Source organism: Anticarsia gemmatalis, chromosome 7 (assembly GCF_050436995.1).
Source record: "Anticarsia gemmatalis isolate Benzon Research Colony breed Stoneville strain chromosome 7, ilAntGemm2 primary, whole genome shotgun sequence".
Classification (NCBI taxonomy): domain Eukaryota; kingdom Metazoa; phylum Arthropoda; class Insecta; order Lepidoptera; family Erebidae; genus Anticarsia; species Anticarsia gemmatalis.
This window is the reverse complement of record NC_134751.1, coordinates 12382498-12389588: the sequence shown is the minus strand read 5'-3', so window position 1 is coordinate 12389588 and position 7091 is coordinate 12382498.

Sequence of the window (7091 nt, the reverse complement as noted above, 5' to 3'; positions counted from 1 at the left end):
GTGGCATCTCACTTCTTTTTGTAGAACGAACATAAGTCCAATTTGTATGGAAAGACGTTTTTTCTTATAATTCAACATATTTTCCTATGGGAATGTTTTTCATTTTCACCACCACCACTACACAACCCACCCTATATCCCCTCCCGTTATGCCTCGTATAGTATGTACCTATCTACACCTATTATTTATTATTTTCTACAGTAGTAATTATTCTTAACTGCAAATGTAATCTTGTAATCTTATACATTTATATGGGATTACAAAGTTAATGTTACAGTTAGTGTATTTAGAAAACTGGACTGAAATTAGAAAATATTGAATTTTTCCCATGATGAAGACACTAAACCCTATTTGTATTCTAAATTTGAAGCTTCTAAGTCTGCTAGAAGTACCTTAGACTTTTGATGATCGGTGAGTCAGTGAGTCAGTGAGTCAGTGAGTCAGTGAGTCAGTGAATCAGTGAGTGACAAAATTCAAAATTTTAACAAGTTGTCATTTTTAAACTACTGGTTCAAATTGACTGAAATTTTAAATATACCGTGTTTATACAATAAATAAATTAGTTGCTGAAAATTCAGGCTTCTTGTTTTATCCACAACGACATTATAGGGGGGTCGAAAATAGCCCGAATTGCTTCGAGAAAATGATGGTACGGCCGTGCCGCTTTTTTTTGCTCGACTTGCGGGGGCACTTCCGTGCCCCCAGAACACTGCTTCGTTTTCTAAGCCCTAATTCAAAAGTAAATCCATTTCAAAGGCAAACAAACATAAGTAAATCAAGCAAACAAAGTCATAACGCACAGCCTTCTTTATCTAGATTAGAGTTATAAAATTAAATGGCTCAATACAACCTTCGGGCTAAACGTCGAACGAACTGTTTATCTCTTTGTAAAGCTATTGGTGCAAGTGATACCTGTAACGTTGTTACACCTCTATAATTCAGGAGGCCTACTACGGTACGACGAATATTGGGTAGGAATTGGTATGTTACTTTCGAGAAATACATTTGATCCGAAGCTTCGTTCCGATCGTGATGCAATTATAAAATGGTTCTTCATAGTGACTTCTGTATTCGAGATTTTTCTCTTAAAAATTGGATTCGATTTAAAGTATACTATGCGTTAATGAATACAGGGTATAAACTAATTAGGACCTAACTAAGCAACTCGTATTAAAAATGTTGTTCGTAGCTATTCTGTACTTGTTGTTTGTAAGGGTACCGTGGCCTACTCTGGGTTTAAAAAGTACTAACACGTTTATACTACTTTGAATCTACTTTCTTTGTTAATCATTTACCTCTCTTGGTGTCGCGTTCCAAAAAAGCTGTAATCATACGCAAATAAGTTCGTTTATTTTAAAAAATCGGTTCGAAAAACGCTAGTAGCCCTTCAGGTCCAGTAGCCATTATCAAACCGAAATAACTTAATTGACGCAGTTTTGGAATTTGTTAGGAATTAAATGCGGAATATTTTATGTATTTCAAATGCGTCTCGATTTCGATTGCAGGTAGCCACGGCTTATCTTTATGTTTCGTTTAGGGCCTTCTTTTACGACTTTTTCCTGGATTGAAAAGTATTTCAAGTTGATTATAAGCGTGGCATTTTATAAGTGAATAAACTTTCGAATTATTCTCATGTTTTCAAAGATAATCCCTATAAACAGATATTATACTACAAAATTATAAGCGTGCAATATCTACTTCAGATTTATAGGGAAATCATATTTGCTGTTTAATATTTTATAACAAATACAAACGTGATTGCAACGAAAATACAATAATTCAATGCAAAAAGAAAACTCACTTTAAAACATCTTTTGTGGCCTACTCAGAATTGTTTAAAAAACATGTAGCAAAACATACTTATTTAAATTTATCCGCAAGTTTTCCACACGCAATCACATCACAAGATAACCCAAACACATGTTTTAATAAAAGAACATATTTATCAATAAAAATCCCGATTAATTAAAACTGGCAATGCGCACGCGAACTCAAACGCTTTAGGACTTGATACATCTTCACGCAACGATGTATAAATCAGGGCAAGTCCGGCCCCTCTTGAGCTTCGAACGGATACGATCATCGAACGAACAAAAACAATTAGCTCACTAGCAGTTATCATTACGTAGATGCGAGATATCGAAGCTAGTGTAAATAGACTCAACAATAAAATCTGTTACAACACTATCTGATAAAGATGGCAACCGTATCGACAGTGTTACCATTTTAAATCTATTTTTAAACGGAGAACGAAAGTATTTTTTAAAAGAAAGAGAGTAACCAATATTTTTTTATCGCTTATCTGTTCTCTCTGAAACTTATGTGTTGTCACTTGGGACCTAGGCTTCAAATCGTCATAAATTTAACCTTATATTTAAAGACACCAAAAGGTAGACTTTAGTCTTATGTGTCTTAATAACTTGAGTCAGTATAAGACTTAGCATCATCTTAAATCTCATTTAAAATCGAAGAACAACTAAGAGCAATTTAAACTTCAAAATTTACCTTTTTGACATACCTGCTAAAAATTAAAATCCAATTACCTCAAAGTGTCTGGCTGTTTATCTTCCTGCTAAAACTTAAAAACACACAAAGCAGATTTTCGTGCAGTTTTTACCAATCGCTAGATCGATTTCTAAGCAAGATTTTATCGCATCATTTGTTAAAGTTATAAAAAAAAGAGATTTAAGTCAGACGCAGCAGAGGCAGGCAACAAAGTAGACATAGTCCGTACTAGCGCAACTCGCCATTACATTTTAACATCTCACAATACTACCTTTCCATACAGTAATTGAACTAATGACTGCAAACCCCAAACACCCTTTGGCGAATGCAAATGATAACTATAAAACAAACGAGCATATCACCGTGGGATTGAAATTGTGAATTTTTGATATCTCAATCTGAGAGGGTCAGAGACGCCGCGGTCACGACACCCTTCGGTGGTCACGAGCGATCGGTACAACTTATTAATTATTATCTGAACACGGGATTTACTATACTAAAGGATGTTCGGCTTTATTCGTAGTAAGGCTGGTCGCTAGTGGTGTTTTTTAATGAAATGTTGTATTTAAGTAAACCAAACTTGTGACTCCACATTTCATTTTGGTGAATTATTTATCCAAAATTTTGAGTATGAGTTGATTTTAGAAATTAAAAAAAAGGAATGTTTTATATTGATGCGTTGTTTAGCAGCAATGCAGAGAGCATACGGTAATGGTATAAATAAACCAAGAGTGCAATAGATGTATGTATCGAAAAATTAAGAGTAGAGAATATTAAAACATGCCTCCACTTAAAAACCCACTTCAAAAATTATGTTTACACATCAAAAACGAGACAACATGATTTTAAATGTCAAGTAAAATTAGTCGACAAATTTATTCGTTCAACAGAAGCTCATACTGTAACGGGAGCATAATTGCGTGTTTTAAAACTCGTACAAATTACTCGTTGACATGTTTGATGGCCAATACCCTTCAGTACTTGTCACAAAGAGTATTATATATTTAATATACCGGACTATAAATACGGGTGCTCACACGCACAGGGCGAAAGGTCTCGACCAATGGCCGCCGAAATTAAATACAGGACACACTCGCTTAAGGCTCGGATGCGATAAATTTATATCATAAGTGATTTCTGACTTGAGTAGTTTGTATGAAGAAAAAAGTTTGCAGGGATTGTTGTGAGTGGTGTACTTTGAACTCTACCTATCAATGACTTGGGCACTTCGATCTTACAATGCATGTGTAAGTGTATTAGTTGTGTTAACGGTATGGTGTGAAAGTAATATTAGAGATTGCTTTTTGTGGTGTAGTAGCTAAGGTGGTTGCCACTGTATACAGTAGATTGCTTTAAAAATATGTAATCAGAATAATACATGACCTCTTTGTTCTGTCAGACCTAGGCTAGCTGGTGTGTTGACGATGATGAACACTATCAAGTGATTATATTGCCGGAGACGTATTAGGTATGAAACTTAAGTTAAGAAAAACAACAGTCAAGCAGTTATATGTGAGCGCAACATATAAGAGTTTATCCAGTTTATCAGGGAGAAGAGTTCAGTGGAGAACAGTTAGCATGCAGCATGCCCAGGTTGTCAATCAAATCAAAGTTAATAGAAATTGTTGAAACGGCCTATGATTTCAAAAACGGGTTAAAAACTGAACTAAAACTAATTTCGCCCGTGTGACCGAATTATTTTTTATTTCCAAATCAGAATCCGCGTCGCCGGCGCCATAGGTCGATTGTATGAAAAAACAAATAAAAATAGGTTAGAACTAATGAGTGTGTAATCGTGTTAGTCTCAGGGGTGGCTCGCGGCCGGCGGTCCTCCCTTACCTGCAAGGGTGCATCCATCATTACTACTGCGGTATTAATCAAAGAATTTTGATCATTAAAATCTAGTTTACTTGGATTATAGTAAAGGACCTTGGTAAAACTCGTGCCCGTAATGGGCCGATGGAATCAAAGTGAAGAAGTATGTAGCTTGGTATTTGGTTAAACTACAAAATGGATATTTTGGCTTAAACAACTTTGATACTAGGTTGATAACTAACCATGCGTCATTTCACTGCCCATTTGTTTCTCTGGGTCTCCATTTTTTTCGAACCTAAGTCATCGTATTTAAATCGATTCTGGCTCTTTACAGCTCATCCATCTGTTTCGAGGTCCTCTACAGAGTCGTCTCACAGTTCTGGGATTTCATGTGGTGATCATTTTAGCCAATATTTAAGCTGACTTTAACCATACAAGAAAAAAGATATATGTGTTACAATTGTTCAAAAAAACACTAAATAATTACGATCATACCGAGTAATAACAAGTCATACATATAAAAGTTATTACTCCAATAGGGGTGCGTTCTGATTCATCATTCACCCCAAAGATGGTGGTTGGATAACTGACGGTAATGGGTCAGATGTACACAACACACGTGGTTTAGTGCACAATAAACTTAATATATGAATGAAATGCATATCCACGAGCGATGAGTAATAACGTTGCAATCGATTTGAATAAAAGGGTGGTATTTTACGATTGTTTAAATTGTTCTGAGTATGGTTAAAGTGAGTGGTCTAATATAATGAACGTTGCTTTTTGTTTTGCCAAAATAATGTGACGTGAAGTGACTTACGTTTAATCAAATTATTGCGCATTCTCTCTTCCCAAAATGATGAACCGTTTTGGTGCAGCTTTTCTAAAATTTTCAATTATTTTCGAAGAGAGAAAAAAAAATCGACTATACTCTATGTAGTTTGTGCTAATTAGCAGATCTTGGGGTTTTATATGGGACTACTGTAAAAACATATTGGCAATATTTTAAAAGTTATCATTTTTAAATTAAACAGTCCCAAAGTGCAATAGAAAACTGAAAAACTGCAACAACAACTGAAAGAACATACATACCGTAATTATGTATAGACACCATTCTCCTTCTTTTACCCATCAAAATGTCTGTCTTCAAGGCCAAAAACAAATCGCGAATATATTTCTCATAAGTTGCCGACGGTACATTGTACAATCCTCACATTATCAAGTAGGCAGATGTATCACTTGTTATCACCGTGCGTGGGTGGACGTGAAGGTGCAGATCTCAATGTACTCATTGTTACAAACCCCTACATCGATTAGTGGCACACGACTGTTCATAACTTCCTTGTTGACACTGTCAACAGTAGGTCTAACATGGATAGATAACTAAAAGTGAAATCTATATTCTGCAAGAAAGATTTGTCTTTGATGCTATAATAATGCATCGATTAAAAGAAATGAAATTTTCCTAATGTGAAACGAAAACGAAATTAATTTAAGGTTTCTGTAGTTGTTTCTGCAGTTTTGTTGGTGAGGAATTTTATCCGATTCGAGGGGGAAATTTTCAAAAATTATCTCTTAGTGCTCCTCTATTCTTATATTATACTTCCTAAAGAATCTGCATACCAAGTTTAGACTTTCTAGGCTCAGTAGTTTCGGCTGTGCGTTGTCATCAGCTAGTCAGTCAGTCATTCAGTAATGGAAGAGTTTTATATATAGTTATTACGGTCATAATGATGTCGTCTAATATGTCTAATAACAAAAATGTTGACAGAAATGGCTTCTTTAGCCCGCGCAAATTTACATATTTCATGCAACAGAATATTCCAAATTTCTCTAGCGTTGGTACGCAAATCAGTTTAGCAGAAAGCATGACAATCATACCTAGCGACGCACACGATTCAATTCTTTAAAAGGCGTCAAAATCGTACATAAACACTGCATCAAATTAACGCACAGCTTTCATCATAATTACTTTGTTTATTATACAATATTAAAACATAGGGTCAAGTCAACGTGTGTTGAACTAGATTACCGTGCTTCAGCAATATTAAACAAACTTAATGACTATTCTTCGAACTCGTAAAATAATTGGCCAATCGTAAAGTGATTATTTCAATGCTACACCACACAAGTCGCGTACAGCCGCTGTAATGCAAAAAGCATTTATTAATAGTAAACTAATTTAAGACAAATCTTTGCATGATCACCATTTTATGAGGAAATCTTTATTTTTATAGCACCACTTAGAAGGAGTGATCTTTAAATTGTTTGTTTAAAGAGAAACTATAAGTGGCGAGGTGATTCAAAGGGTTCCGGTGTCATTACGTCTATTAAACCCGCTCACCGGCCGACAATTACTTGAGGAGGTTTTTCAATTTACTTTATTATTTATTTATTTATGCGTTATCTTGAAATGATGAGCGATGGCCATTGGAATATATTAAGAACAATAAATATGTGGAGATGAAGGGTTATTTTATGCAGTAATTTGTGAAATATTTAAATAAGATGTTGATTGGCGTTGTTAATAACTGTACTATTATTATCATATTTGTCGTCGAATTTTCTAGATGTTTATTTTGATTCTTTTATACTTTGTGTTATCCTGCTCTTTACTTTAGCGAAAGAGAAAAGACTAATCATTGTCTTACCAAATCATTTCATAGATATTCTGCACACTGATTGCAAGGGATATACGGACTTCAAAACTCTGAATATAAAGACTAAAAGGTCTGTTAGTTTGATCTGCTTGAGGCATAGGTTTCAAATAT